Consider the following 16508-nt stretch of genomic DNA (forward strand, 5'->3'; position numbering starts at 1 on the left):
GAGCAACCAGGACAGAATCCGGTGCCCCAACTGGTACTAGAACCTAGGGTGCCGGCGCCGCAGGTGGAGGATTAGCCTAGTGAGCCGTGGCACCAGCCCCATTATAATGAATTCTTTTTTTAGTTTTTATTTTATTTTATTTATTTAGTAAATATAAATTTCCAAAGTACAGTTTACGGATTACAGTGGCTTCCCCCCGTATAATTTCCCTCCCACTCGCACCCCCCACCTCCCGCTCCCTCTCCCATCCCATTCACATCAAGATTCATTTTCAATTATCTTTATATATAGAAGATCGATTTAGTATATATTAAGTAAAGATTTCATCAGTTTGCACCCACACAGAAACACAAAGTGTAAAATACTGTTTCAGTACTAGTTATAGCATTACTTCACATTGGACAACACATTAAGGACAGATCCCACATGAGAAGTAAGTACACAGTGTATAATAAATTCTAACTTTCAAATTGTACATTTAAAATGTAGGTAACTTTTTAATAGCAGAATCTTGTTCTGTAATCTCTGTTATCAAATAAGTTGCTCACATTTTGAATGAACCTTGAAGGAACTTTGTTAAAAAAAAAAAAAAATTCAGTCTTTAACTCCAGAAAACAATTGACGATCTACAGGTAATCATATCAACATTTTTCCATTTAAAAATGTAACTTCTAAAAGTTCAAAGTGATACAGAATTTTTAAAAAATATTCTTATAAAATCATGTTTTCCAGTTTGAGTAGGTAGTTGAAGTAACCTGTGTCTCATTACCTGAGTATTATCTTAGACAGCCACTGCAGGTTTTGGAATGTATTTCCCCTGGATAAGGGGATACAAAGTATTGTTAAAGGTATCCAGAAAAAACATGATTTATCATTCATTGATACTGTTATAATGGGATTTTCATCTTTTTGGATTTTCTTTCATTTTTGCATCTTGTATACTTTTCTTCTTTTAAAAATCTTATATTAGAGTTTAATTTTCCTTATATTAAATTCATGTGGCAAAATTGATACTTTTAGTTTTTTCTTTGGGAAGATTTCAAGAAATTCAGAAGTAATTTTTTTGCTTCAAAAATCTGCAATCTAAATTTTATTTAATTCACTATATGTTCATTGCATATTAATGGGTTTTTAATTTTTTGTTAGAAAACTAGTACATCAAAATATTCTAAAAAGCTTAGAATGGTGAAAGAATAGATTCCCTATTATTTCATATTGCATTATTTAATGTATATAATTGGTAACACTATTACATTTACATTAAATTTTCCAACCAATTATTTCTTAATTTTGTATTAAATATCAATTTATTTCTTATATATTTTAACTAGAAAATTCTTCACTAAAATAGATTGTTAGTCCTTTCTGCTTTCAGATGTCATATTGATAACTACCACAATCTTTAACTGATACACTATTCTACTCCTAAAAGCCAACATACACCATACTTTATCCAATCATGGTAACCAACTCTCAACTTTCAACACTGTAGGTTTCATCTAGTATGAACTCTGTATCTCACTGATTTTCAGTCAGATGCAACTTCCCATAGAAGGCACTTGGCAGTGCTTAGAGAACCTTCCGGTCATCACAGCTAAGGGGTACTGCTGACATCCCATGGGTAAATGCCAGCAAACTGGAAAACAAGCTGCAATGCACCGAAGAGCTCCTACCAGAAGGGACTTTCTCACCCAAATGGCAGTGGTTTCAGGAGAGAGAGGTTCTACCCTATTTGAAAAAAAAATATTAAAATAATACCAATGAACCTAAGTTACACAACCTGTTAATCTCACCAAAATGTGTGCACTAATTGAATCAAATGCCAATCTATATCATCCTGTAATCACTGAGCAGGCACAAGTTTCTGAGCACACCGGGTGGGCATTTGGCACGTCAGCCTTGCAAAGCCTGAATTGAGGACAGAAGCAGGTGCTTCTTCAATGTTATTTATTTCCCACACTTCTACCAAGCTGAACTCTTGATGCATACATGCTGTCTGCTATGCTGCCTGCGCTACACTGTACAAATCATTTCTGTAGCTGGAATCTTTTTACTTCTGTAAATTTTCAGACACATTTCATCAACTTTGCAACACTGTCTTCAATATATTCTTTTTTGAAAAAAAAAAAGATTTATTTATTTTAAAGTCAGAGTTACAGAGAAGGGGAGGCAAAGGCATGGGGGGAGGTCTTCCATCCATTGGTTCACTCCCCAAATGGCTACAATGGTCAGGGCTGGGCCAGGCCAAAGCCAGAAGCCAGGGGCTTCTTCTGGGTCACCCATGTGGCTGCTGGGGCCCAAGGACTTGAGCCTTCCTCCATGGTTTTTCCAGGCACATTAGCAGGGAGCTGAATCAGAAGAGGAGCAGCCAAGACTCGAACCAGCACCCATATGGAGTATAGTGATGCAGGAGCCTTTACCTGCTGCACCACAGTGCCGGCCCCAGTATATTTTTCCTTTCTCTTTTTCTTTTTATACAAAAGGGAAATTGTTGTTTTCATTGTTAAAATTTTCCTGTCATTGTTAAATTCTCTCTTTGAATTCCTGTGTTGTAGCCACTTATGCCACCTTAATTCGTAACCATTGTATTAATGCTAAATTGCTATATTTTTTGACTAAGAAACCTAAAATTGATGATTAACTTTTTGTGGGGCATTTTGTGACAGACCATCACCTTGATGAATACTTTTACATCCAGGACGTCTATGTGCTCCAAGTTTGTCTAATGTCATACAAATAACCTTTCAAAACTTCCTGAAAATTCTAGTCTGGAATGACTGGAATAAGACATGTGACTTTCATTGTCAAAATATAAATCATTGTTGCTTATGCGGAGGCAAGTTTAGGGATCATGTTTTTCAACAGCTCTGAGGGGAAGTTTTTTTTTGTTTTTGTTTGTTTGTTTGTTGAATGATTTTCCTTATTTCCAGACGATGGGAATCCATGTCTTTGAGAGGATGAATAACTGGTTAGTAGCCACACTGCTAACAAATGGTGGTGCTGGGATTAGCTCTCTGAGCCTGACTTTAGACTCTGTGTTCTTAACAGACTCTGTCCTTGTTGCTGTCTTAGCTATACAACGTAACATGAGGCTCTGGCTATTACTAGTATCCAATAAGTAGTTTGTTGGGCAGAATTTCATGCAGTGGATTCTAGAAGTAACTCAACAGCTCATTGAAACATAAAAACAGGCTGGAAGGGAAACAAGAATAGCATTGGCAGCAATAAAACCACATTATAGTATATGCTATGCAGATAACAACAGGTCCAAATGGAGACTTAAAAAATTTCCCGTTGAGACTACACAATGCACTGGTGCCTTACATGAATTTCTATGAATTGCCTTAGCTCATCAGCGATTTCAGGCCCAGGACCATGTTTTTCTGCCATCTTCACCAGTATGTTGTGATGAACATGAGCAATGCCAGTGTCAGCACAGCACTGTGATATTTTCCCTTCTCTGGGGCTCAAAAGTAGACCTCTGAAGAAAACACAACAAATAACATGTAAAGCTTCTGTGCTGGCCACAACTACTCTCCTCCATATACCTCTGTGCCTTTACACATCTACGAAAAATACCTAGAAACAAAAATTGATGTAAATATATGCCATCTTATTACTTATTCCAAAGTGAGCTCCTAAGCTGTGTTTTTGGAAATGGAGAGTGGTTCCTCAGAGAACCAGAGTGGTTCGTCACAGAGTTCTGTGAATTTTTCTGCGGAGTTCTCTGGCTTGTCCGTGGAGCTCATTTACACCACTGCCTAGTTGGGGTGTAGGTTGTTCCAAGTGCTGCATGTGCTCATGTCCAATCTGAATCCAAGTCCCATCTGAAAGCCAAATACACCAGCTGTTACTATCCCAATCTCTAAAGACCCCTCTTTTCTCTCACTTCACCCCAGATGTCCCATGCTTTGTTTATAGTTCCCCTACTAGGATTGCCTTATTTAGACCCGTCTCAAAGGGTATCTCCTCCAAGGGTTTCCAACCTCTTTTAAGTGATCTTGGTTTCCTCAGGCTGTTCTATTTGTAAGGACAAATATGTTCAAATTATCTCCAGACCTGGAGACTTACTGTAAGCAAACATAAGCAAGAACGCATAGAAGTATGAAAAGCCCATGATCCAGATTGGCTCCCACAAAAGATACAGGAATCAGAGATCACAAATGTAGAGTTCAAGGCAGCCATGGAGACTTTAGCAAGTGGGTTTTGAGGGGCTTAAGGATTACTTTCTGCTAACACTGTGGTTTAGTTGCTTTGTATGTATTTTTGCTCTCAATTATCTTCTCACACTAAACCAATTTATTCTTTCATTTCATTGCATACTGATTCTTTTATCTGTATATTCATACTTTATGTGCCATTGCTACAACAGCTTAAAGTCATTTCGGTCCCTAGAACTCAAAAGAAGGGACCTTTGCAAAGATCTAGAAGATCTCCACCAGCCTTCCTCTAGTTACACTATTCCCTAGGAAGCAAGGAATTTGCAAAGCAAACATGCTCACCTATTGTCAGACACTGCTTCTCCAGGTGGAGTTGTGAGAGTCTTTAAGTGCCCCCTCTTAATAACTCACTGCCTGTAGAGAGCTGGTGAAGGGTGGCTGTTTGTGAAACTATGGTTACCGTTTGGACATGTGACCTGAGAATTCCACACGTGGAATGGAAGCTCTCTCTGTGTCACATGGAAGAAGTGAGCCAGAAAGAGTGCTCAGGTCTGAAGTCAGGAGCAGTCCCTAACTTCCCCCTGCAGCAACATTCTGTCATAGAAGGGCAAAGAGCTTGAGAATCTGACAATTTTTTTAAAAATTTATTTATTTTTTTGAAAGACAGAGTTACAAAGGCAGGGGTGGGGGGGGGAGGGAGGGCATCCATCTGCTGTTTCACTTCCCAAATAGCCACAATGGCCGGAGCTGGACTGACATGAAGCTAGGAGCCAGGAGCTTCTTCCGTGTCTCCCACATAGGTGCAGGGGCCCAATGATTTGGCCCATTCTTCCACTGCTTTCCCAGGCCATAGCACAGAGCTGGATCGGAAGTGGAGCAGCCAGGACTCGAACCAGCGTCATTTGGGATGCCAGCATTGTAGGCAGCAGCTCTACCTGCCACACCATAGCGACAGCCCCCAAGAACCTAAAATTTTAATCTGGACTTCCAGGAGGTTTCAAAGCGATGAATTTGTCAAATTAGAGGGGTAGGCCGGTGCCGCGGCTCACTAGGCTAATCCTCCGCCTGCGGCGCTGGCACACCGTGTTCTAGTCCCGGTTGGGGCACTGGTTCTGTCCCGGTTGCTCTTCTTCCAGTCCAGCTCTCTGCTGTGGCTCAGGAAGGCAGTGGAGGATGGCCCAAGTGCTTGGGCCCTGCACCCACATGGGAGACCAGGAGGAAGCACCTGGCTCCTGGCTTTGGATCGGCGCAGCGCTGGCCATAGCGGCCATTTGGGGTGGTGAACCAATGGAAGGAAGACCTTTCTCTCTGTCTCCCTCTCTCTGTCAAAAATAATAAAAAAAGTTAGAGGGGTAAATCATATTTCATTATACATCTATTGATTTGATTTATCATTTTTAAACATTTAGGTATATGATATGTTGAGTTCTCTTTGCAGTCTTGTCCACAGAAGTTGAAAAGGGATGTTGGGGAGAGACAAAGAGGTGTCCTGCTTGTGATTTTCCTACAGCCTAGGAGTAAAGCTCTCCAATTAATCTTACTGTAATAGGTCGTCTGATCAGCTAGCTCAGTAGTTCTCAACTGATGTTCATATTTCCTTCTACTCTCAACCACAGAAGAGTTTCAAAATATGTGAGAGATTTTGATTACTGAGACAACTAAAGGAGGAAATCATGCCCTAGGGTGGTCGGGCTAGAGATACCATCTTCTCATGTATGAGGTGGTCACACGTGATGAAGTCTTGCTTTAACCCACATGTCAGTATCATGTCAAGTCAAAATAGAACCACTGGGCTAACCAACATATCAGCTGCTGTCATATATCCACCCCTTGGGTAGCCAAGAGAGGATACCAGTGCCTTAGGTTTGCAAACAATAATGCAGGGGCTGCCTCTTCAACAGGGGCAATCAATAGAGCAGTTCTTCAAGGCAGGATCTATGAATATTTAAGACATATTAGCATAAAGACAAAGCTTTCTTTTTGTTAGACACCTGCCTTACTAGGCATCATATAAAGGTTCTTAAGTGTCTCTTTTATTGTTTGTAATTTATTTTACAATGCTACATTATCAACAATGCAGTATGTTAATCTACACCTATTGTAATGCTGCCTAGTTTACAATGGAATCATGCTGATTTGCTTTACACAGCCCAGAACTCTTAGCATGTGAAAGCCACTAATTAAGAGTCCTATTGCCCTAGTTAGCTTTTAAAAGGCTATTTACCCTATATCAACAAAAGAGGCTACACTAAGTGCTTCAGAGGCACTTCCTGATATCACAAATAACATTTCATTGGTGAAATGAGCACTAATGTGCATTGGCGTGGAATGTGAATTTGCTCTGCCTTTATTTGAAGAGGGAACAGCAACTTGAGGAGTCTAGTGGGTTCTTTGCCCCATCATCTAATTGCGAGTTGTCCTATCACTGGGAGATTAGATGAATCTTTCTGCTAAGTGCCATGTTATTTCCCTTGGGACAACTTCCTTCTGGAATAACATTTCACACTTTACAAGGCCTTGAGAACCCATAGAGCTCAAAAGAACAACTTGGAAGGACACTTAGGTATCTGCTTGTGAACATTGAATGGTTGGGATGTCTGGAAGAATTTGATCTGATTACTTTTTTTTTTTTTTTTGACAGATTGAGTTAGACAGTGAGAGAGAGAGAGACAGAGAGAAAGGTCTTCCTTCCATTGGTTCACCACCCCAAATGGCTGCTACCGAAGCCAGGAGCCAGGTGCTTCCTCCTAGTCTCCCATGCGGATGCAGGGGCCCAAGCACTTGGGCCATCCTCCACTGCCCTCCCAGGCCACAGCAGAGAGCTGGACTGGAAGAGGAGCAACCGGGACTAGAATCTGGCACCCATATGAGATGCCGGTGCCGCAGGCAGAGGATTAACCAAGTGAGCCAAGGCACCGGCCCCTGATCTGATTACTTTCAAGGTAACAAACCAACTGATCCTGTGGTGGAGGGAGTAACCTTCCACCAACTCTCACCAACCCTGAGTAATTTGACTTACATTCATAGGTGTTTCTAGACTAGTGTCAATTTCTACCAGTAACATGGTAAACCTTTGTAATACAAGTTTCATTCACTCGCTTAAAATTCTTTGATTGTCTACCATGTGCTTTCCCTGTCTACTACCTCACTCAACCCTAAAAACAACACAGAGAAGTGGATAACATTTTCACATTCTACAGACTAGGAAAACAAGATTAAAAAGTACAAGAAATTTGCCTAAAGTTGTACAGTGGCAAAGATGACATTGAAGTCCAAATTTCTTGTGCAAAAATCCCATCAGTAGTATTTAAAAATCAAATCAAAAGAAAAACAATATGTGCAGAACTCAGAGTCCAGGAGAGTATATCTTACCTGCCGTTGGTGAAAAATACATGGTTTAAAAACATTTATTTAGAAATATTGATTTCACATCTGAGTATGCAGGACAGCTCCAACACTTAGCTGCCTGTCATACATCAGAGCGATTGTACCACCTCTCTGTATTTGTGCTCTGGGGTACACACCGAGCGGATAAACTTCCAGACTAGTGAATTCTAAGCTGTGCTCCGAGTAGCACTTAGAGTCTCTCAGCTAAGGACAAAGGCTTGGCAAAATTCTGTTATCATCATCTCACTATCATTTCAGGTTGAATATCTTTCTTCATCCCCTGAAAAATATCAATATGCATATAAAAAAGACTTCATTTGGAAAAAGAAATGTCCAGCTTTAAAACAAATTAGAAAACATAAATGAAATGACTGATCTTTTTAACTTTGATTATAACAATCTGGTGCTGAATAAAAATTAACAGTTACAAAGAAACCCATCTACCTTGAGTTTAAGAAAGAAATATAAAAAGATAATTTATTGCACAGATAAAATCCATTTATTATACACACATATTTTACATCTTCACTCAAGAAGTCTTTAGAGCACCTGTTGGAACAAAAATTTATACAGCAGGCTGACATGCCCTGTGAAGGAGAGATAAAAGATGAAAATCATGAAATAAAACTCTCAAGAGCCAAAGGGGACTCTAAAGTAGTGCTAGAGTTTGGCCAGAAAGTCAACCTATTCAGGAAGTGATTAGCACAGATATTATCATTTTCTTGGGGAAAGCCATACATCTGGCCAGCCAAGGCTCTATAAATCAACAATGTAAGCAGAGTTGGGAATTCCATTAGCCCTTGATTTCAAGGAGGTCAGCGTTTTTAAAAAGTAGCTAAAATACATATGAAAAGCAATCCTCTCCAAAGTGTTGTGTGTGCATATGGAGCCGTGTGTTAAGTAAACCAACACGGCGGCAATCCCTTCACAGCACATGTGGCAGAGAAATCACTGGAGTTGGCCGCTGCTTTGTCACTAATAGCTGAGCACTTGCTTTTACCTGTGACAAGATGCTTTGACAGCCCTCCTTTTCAACTGCCTTCAACTGTTCCACCCTCAGTCCGTCAGAGAAGTCAGACCTGAAATGTTTCATAGCCCGCAGGGTGGAGGAGATCCTGAAATTAAAAATATGGGTTATTTTTCCATTCCCCTTCCTTAAGGGAAAGCACTTTATCCAGAACACAAAAGAGACTGAAGCTTCCTGTTGGCTCCACCCTGGTCGATATGTGTGCCCAAGATCTGTAAGAGGTTTCCTGACTTAATTTGTTTAACAGCCAGATTCTAAAATTAAAATTATTTGGATATATCCTAAGAGACTAAAATGGAACCTATCTTTTATTTCTGCTTTTGGAAGAAGCTCATTATATAGGAGTCACAATTTATTATATGGGCTATTTGGGTAATTTGTCAGCTATTAAAATGAATTCCGTTTGGCTTGACTTGACTCTATAAAAATGAGTTGTAGTAGCATGTGTAGAATCAACATGGAGCTTGTTTCTTTGAAATACCTTTGGTACAAATAAGCTTTTTTTTTAAGAAAAAATAAAAGATTTATTTATTTATTTGAAAGTCAGAGTTACACATAGAAAGAAGGAGAGGCAGAGAGAGAGAGAGAGAGAGAGAGAGAGAGAGGTCTTCCATCCGCTGGTTCACTCCCCAGTTGGCTGCAAGGCTGGAGATATACCCATCCAAAGCCAGGAGCTTCTTCTGGGTCTCCCACATGGATCCAGGTGCCTAAGGACTTGGGCCATCTTCTACTACTTTCCCAGGCCATAGCAGAGAGCTGGATCAGAAGAGGAGCAGCCTGGGATAGGGGCCCTCAGGCGGTGGCTTTACCTGTTACGCCACAGCGCTGGTCCCACAAATAAGCTTTTTAGGACACCAAAATTCAGGGAGAAACTGATGTGAAAAGACAGTGAACTAGCAAAGATAGGAGTTGGAATAGCAAGAAGAGGAAAAAAGAGACCAAGAGGGGCGGCACAGTGGAGCAGCAGGTTAACGCCCTGGCCTGAAGCACCAGCATCTGATATGGGCACTGGTTGGAGACCTGGCTGCTCCACTTCCAATCCAGCTCTCTGCTATGGCCTGGGAAAGCAGTAGAAGATGGCCCAAGTCCTTGGCCCCTGCACCCGCGTGGGAGACCTGGAAGAAGCTCCTGGCTCCTGGCTTTGGATCATCTGGCCGTTGCAGCCAGTTGGGGAATGAACCATCGGATGGAAGACCGCTCTCCCTCTCTCTCTCTCTCTCTCTCTCTCTCTGCTTCTCCTCTCTTTCTATAATTCTTTCAAATAAATAAATAAATAAATCTTTAAAAAAAGGAGAAGAGACCAAGAGACATCAAAAATCAAATAAACTATGCAAATGATTTTCTTAGAGTTTTCTAAAATATTAAAAAGTACTAGCATTACTCTGCTGTGCAAAATTCCTTACATTAATGTTTGCTGATAAACCATTTGAAAAGGTGAGTTCTCTGAATGTTTTGATCAGTCTAATTGGCATTTAGTAAGTGCTGATATCTTGAAATGTAGACAGGAAATTCTTCCAAACAATATTTGGATGAAAGCTCTTTTGAATTTCCAGGAATGGTTTTCTGGATAAAGCTGGCTTGCTTTTAACATAAGAACTAGAATGATGTTTCATTTGATTGTGCCTCCATAGTTTCAGAATTCATTTATTTATTTTTACCTTTTAAAAGATTTTTTTTTTTTTATTTGAAAGGCAGAGTTACAGAAAGGGAGAGAGAGAGTAGGGGTAAGAGAGAGGGCTTCCATCCACTAGTTCACTCCCCAGTGACCTGGGCTGGGCCAGGCTGAAGCTAAGCCTGGAGCTTCTTCCAAGTCTCCCACATGGGTCCAAGGACTTGGGCCATCTTCAGGTGCTTTCCCAGGTGCATTAACAAGGAACTGGATCAGAAGTGGAACAGCTGGATTTTGATCTGCTGTCTATATGGGATGCCAGCATTGCAGGTGGAATCTTAACCTACTATGCCACAATTCTGACCCTAATAATTTGTATGGAATGATTTTGATTCTTTCATAACTTCCCAGGTTCCCTGTGATGCTTTGGTTCCACATCTAGTAGTAGTTGTCAGCTATTAAAATTCATGTGTATGTTAAGGTTCATATGTATATTGAAAATCCAAAAAGCAAGAAGACCTTTAGGAGATGCGCACACACACTACAGATGAACTACAGATGAAAAAGACTTCAGAGGGGGCATGGATCTCTTGTAGGAGTGGTTTTAAAGATGTACAGATAAAAGTCTTTTAGATCACATCCCGTTCTGCTGGATGAATGTTTAAAAAAATTGCTGCAGTTATCATGTTTGTAATCTCCAGACATCAAATTCCTGAAGTGAAGGAAAGTGACCACTGTTCCTACTGTCCTTGGTTTGGCTCCGCACTTCCCTTTGCCCTCTCACTTCAGGAATCCTGGATTGAAATACAAGTCACATGAATTGACTTCTCTACGTTCATTTTTCCCTATTCTAAGTCATAACCCTTTTGGGGCATGGTCTCTTTTTCTTCCCTTCCCACAAAAGCATTTGATGGGAACTTAGAATCAGTGGTAACTTCTCAAATTTGCTACTGGTTTGTTTTGACGTCTCATTTAGCTGTAAATATAATCCCCTGTACCCTTATTGTATAAATCCCATGGAAAATGGAATTTTGTTTTAAATGGAACACAGCAATCAGAACAACACTCACCAAAGCCTGAGGAGGTGGAGCTTAATTTTGGTTCTACAACCTACAGCTGTGAACTTGACAGTACTGAGTGTTAGGCAATATTATTTTTAATATTTTGTTATATTTTAGTGTTTTGGTATTTCTATCTTTAAAAGACCCTAAACTAATCAGACAATAAAATTTTGACTTCAGGTTGTGCCTATGTAGAAAGATTTAAGGAATAAACAATTATCTAGCTAATTTAACTAATAAAATAATTCATCTAGACAATTCTTTTTTAATACTTATTTTTTTATTTATTTGAAAAGCAGAATTACAGAGAGAGAAGGAGTGATAGATGTTCCATTCACTAGTTCAGTCCCCATATGGCCACACAACATAGCTAAGCTACAGTACTGGCACCAACCTAGACAATTCAAATCTAAAATCACAGATAGTCATTTTTCCTTAATTTGTAGAATTTCAGAGGAGTTTGGAATATCAGTCAATGAAGAAATAGTTATTTATTGGGGGAGGGGAAATTGAAGATGCCAAACCCTCATGTACAGTGAGAGACAAACATGACAGCCCAATGCTTCACTTCTAGGGTGCGTGTGTGGTATGTGTGGCGAGGAAGGGGGCCAGGGTGCAATAAAGTTCTCTTATAAATACAATGGAACTCAGCAGGAGTGAGCACAAATTCACCGAATTGCTTCTTCTAATCAAGTGATAAAGTCTTGTGTACCCCACTGGACCTACATTCTCAGCATCCTCCTGTGTTGGTTGAGCCTGGAAGTAGAAACCACCATGTGAGTGAGAGGGATGAGTTTTGCAAATTCTCAGCAGAAAGCAAATCAAGAAGAATCCTCTGTGACTAACAAGTCAGATTCGAGCAGGCACAGCTGCCCTGTGATCTCCATAACTTCTGTGTTTGGGGGGAGACAGTCAGCATCCGGGGTTTTCCCCGGATCATGCAGCATCAAAACCCATTCATAAACCTGTCCCAGTGAAGCAGCAGGTGCTCCTTAAAAGGCGAGATGATCCAGATACCGGGCATCTGGAGGCAAATTAGACTGCTTGTTTTCTGAGACAAGGATGGACTCACAGTTTGCAACCTTTTGAAAGCTTTATTCTATAAGCAACCTTAGCACATGTGGAATCATCCCTACCTCCAGGCAGGTACCACATATGCAGAAAATATATGACCTTGCAACTCCCTTGACAACTGTTCCAGCCTTGATACTTAGTAAGCACCTTCCTTAAGGAAAACTTCAATGTATCCTGGGGACATTTATAGCTCAAACAGTCTTTGATTGAAAAAGTCTGCATTTTGACTGTTTCTTGAATGATCCAAAAGCATTTCAGATAAGACCATCCATATCCCCGTTATAAACCATCTGCAGCACAGCCAGCTTTTAAAAGTGGTGTGCACTCATATTCCACCGCAGTTACTAGAGCATCACAAAGTCTTTCTCAACGTCTCAGACTTCCCCCTACCCCCGCCCCTGCACTAGGCAGCTGCATGCTTGGAACATGACCAGCACCAATTGTACTGGAGTTAAAAATCACCTAACACCCACATAAAGATTTTTTCCCCTCCTTTATGAATTGGGTTTTAAGTCTTTACCTTGATTTAGTGAGAAAATAAAATTGGACAACTGTCAATGTCTCATTTGTATATATTTGTATGAATTTTGTAACCTGGAGGATATCTCCAATCCAAGGAAATGTAACCATTAACCCATAGCTAAACAGTTTCCAAAGAAACCTTTTCAAGGAATAGCTTTTAAATGCCCAAGGAGCTCAATCTAACGGCAGAGATATTTGAAATATACACAAACATACAAGCCTTTTAGATAAACACATTTTCAGGGAGCTTTTGATGAAAGTGATAAGTTACATTCTTTACAAGTACACACACTGTATTTTATTACCCTTCAGTAGACACTTATCAGCTATAAATGTTGGGTGGTTTAGGCTAGGAATCAACCCTGGGGGAATCCGTGGAAGAACTCCGGGACTCACAGTTCTATAGATCAACATAAACCCGAGACTCAATTTTATTTTCATTTATTAAAAAGGTCTGTGGTCCACTTCTGCAATTTCAAATCCATTAGCTTCCTGCCCCCTTGGAGGAAAAAAAGAAAGCAACTGCAGATTTTATGGACTGATTGCTGATGGCTATGCTACTGCTGTATTGGTTTTGAGTGGAGAGTCCATTATAGATACATTATCCATAAACCATGTTTCCAGTGGAACCCGGAGCTTCCCATCTGACTGGGGAATGAGTGGAGTAGGCTTGGTCAAAGAGAGGTTGGAGAAAGGGTCAGGTCTCCTGGAAGCTAACACAGGGTAGGCACTGGTATAAATCACACACTTTCTTTCTACTTCCACATAATTATGTCTCAAATGTGCAGCGGTTGGATTTCGTTAACCAGCCACCAGATGAACTTGGAAATCATATCGGCAGTAGATTAGAGTGGGAGTTTTCAACCTTTTTCCCTGCCATGTATGTTCAAGCAATATATTTGTCTGCCTTTGAAATCCCCTGATTCTTGCCACACATACTCATCAGCTCACTGTGCCCATATGTTTTTTCCTAGTCTCCAGCCTACTCTGCTTAAACCTTTTTCAACAAAGATGCAAAAACATTTTAATGGCAATAAAAGAGATGAAAATATGATTTCTTACTTCCCCTCTGTAACCCTAAATCTTTTAGTTCTAGAAAGAAATAGTTTAATGTCTCCAGCATTCTTTCTTGGTTTGACTATTCAATAACTACGTTAAATGTGAAAGGGGACAGAATCATGGGACTAATTAGAACAATACAATTGGCATTCATACATTAGGAAACTTTCTCTAAGGACAAACTTTCACTTTTCTTTCTTTATTTATTTGAGAGGCAGAGAGAGAGAGAGAGAGAGAGAGAGAAACAAATCTTCCATCTGCTGGTTTTCTCCCCCAAATGGCTGTAACAGCCAGAGCTGCACTGATTCTAAGCCAGGAGCCAGGAGCTTCTTACAGGTCTCCCATGCAGGTGCAGGGGCCCAAGCACTTGGGCCATCTTCCATTACTTTCCCAGGCCATAGCAGAGAGCTGAATAGAAGTGGAGCAGCTGGGACTGGAACCAACACCCATATGCGAGGCTGGCACTGCAGGAGGCAGCTTTACCTGCTAAGCCACAGCGCCGGCCCAATCACTTATCTTCAAATTGTTGTTCTCTTCATACTTTGTCCTTGGCATGTGGTGGATGAGCAATCAATTTGTTAAATGATGCTAGGTTTTTAAGTGGATTTAGTTACTAGACTAAACATTCTTTTTTAAAGTATATTTATTTGCATGTCATTTTCATCTACTTGAAAGGCAGGGTGATATAGGGAAAGATGGGCATCTTCCATCTGCTGGTTCACTCTCCAAATGCCCACAAAGGCCAGGTCTAGGCCAGGCTGAAGCCAGGAGCCAAGAGCTCAACCTGTGTCTTTCATGTGGGTGGCAGTGGCTTGGCCCAAGCTGTGAGCCATTGTCTGCTGTCTCCAATAGCAGGAGGCTGGATCAGAAGCAGAGTAGTCAGGACTCAAGCTGACACTCTTATATGGGATGCAGGCATTCAAAGCGGTAGTTTAACCCTCTACACCAGCATGCCTACCCCAGCCTAAAGACAAAGGTATTTCCTCTCTCTTGGTAACACAAACACTGTGCTCATTGAGGCAAAGCACGGTGAAGAATGTATTTATCTGGGGGATGATTTTAATCCATCTCATCCTTTCCAAGTCACTACCTGCGTGTGTCCCCATCTCCAGTCCCAAGTTTCTGCTTTGATGTGCTCATGAACATCCAAGATGGGAGCAGTCGCAAGGTGGAACTCAGACAGCCTTCCTAAACATCCATGTTGCTTCTCTAATCTAACTGATGTGGTTGGATAGCCTAATCTGACTTAACAGCAAATTTCATCCATTCGCAAGTTAATCATGTCCTCCTGTCATTTCTTATAATGATTTTTTAATTTTGCAGTCCAATACCTAAAGACCAAGTTTAAAGTCTTTTCTTCCATTAACTTCCCTGCTACCTTTGACAAAACACTTGACCTTGCTCCTTTAGCTTCTTAATCTCTCAACTGTTTCAGTTTTGCTCTGTATGTCAAATTCTATAACATGATTAACAAAATTAGATGTTTTTTTAAGCTCTCTGTGGTGGCAGATTTGCAATCAAGAGCAGCAGCCGAAGCTATGTTCAGTGCTAAAAAGACCCTGGAGATGGAGCATCGAAGCTCTCCCCACTTTCATTCTGCACTGCTGGGATACACCACTGTCAGGTCCATCACCACCCAGCTGTCAATCATCAGTCAAAGCAGCTCCCCCAGAAGCTTGGTTCCATGTTGGCAGGTTTGCCAACAGAAGCTGTTAACAAAGATCTGTTGACCTTGTGCTCTTTAAAGATGTTTCAAATTCCATCCTTTGATGCCCTTTGCCCTTTGTCAGGATACCAGGTCCTCATTTAAAAAGATTAACAAAAAAGAAGATAAAGCTACTGAACTACAATACATAGCCCAATGACAGTGGGATTACTGTGCCTTTTTAGAGATGTGTCTTGATTTAATTTTATAATTAAAAATCCTATGAAAACATCAGTCTGTTTGATCACTTTGAATCCCCCAAAAGTACTATATTCCCTAGTCATCTTTCTTCCTTATCAAAGCAACATTTCTCGATATGGTCTTTTCTAGTATGGACTCCTATATACTGGTAAAGGTTCAAACAGGTGGGATAAGCTTCAAGAAGTCATATCTTTTATGTATCACCCCCAACTATAACATAGTATGTAGTATTAAGGAAACTAGTAAAGACTTTCACAAATGGGAGGCCCCAGGACCGTTACTGTCTGTCGTCACGTTGCCCCTCAATAAGACCACAAAACCAGGCAGTACAAACTGGGAGCCTGTGGTTCTCTCCTAACCAAGGGAGACGAGAAAACAGAGGGAGCGGCTGTGTTTTCTTTTTTCGTTTTTAGGGAACTCCTCATGAAGTCAGCCTTTCCCTGCTCAGTCTTGGTTGTGACCACTGCACAGTGGTTATTCTGTCTTCTCTAGGTACCGTGTGCTTTGTCACGGACACCATGCACTTAGCTGTGGTTAAATCTTCTTGGCCAATCCCTTCCCACTCTCATTTCAGGATGGTGTGGTGTTTATGTGTGTGTGTGTGAGAGAAAGAGACTGAGAGATGCAGTCAGTACATGTGATGATCCAATTTAAGCACAGATTTTTGCATGACAATCTCAGTTTCTGAGACTGTAATTAACTT

The sequence above is a fragment of the Lepus europaeus genome, chromosome 18 (assembly GCF_033115175.1).
Source record: "Lepus europaeus isolate LE1 chromosome 18, mLepTim1.pri, whole genome shotgun sequence".
In the NCBI taxonomy this organism is placed as follows: Eukaryota; Metazoa; Chordata; class Mammalia; order Lagomorpha; family Leporidae; genus Lepus; species Lepus europaeus.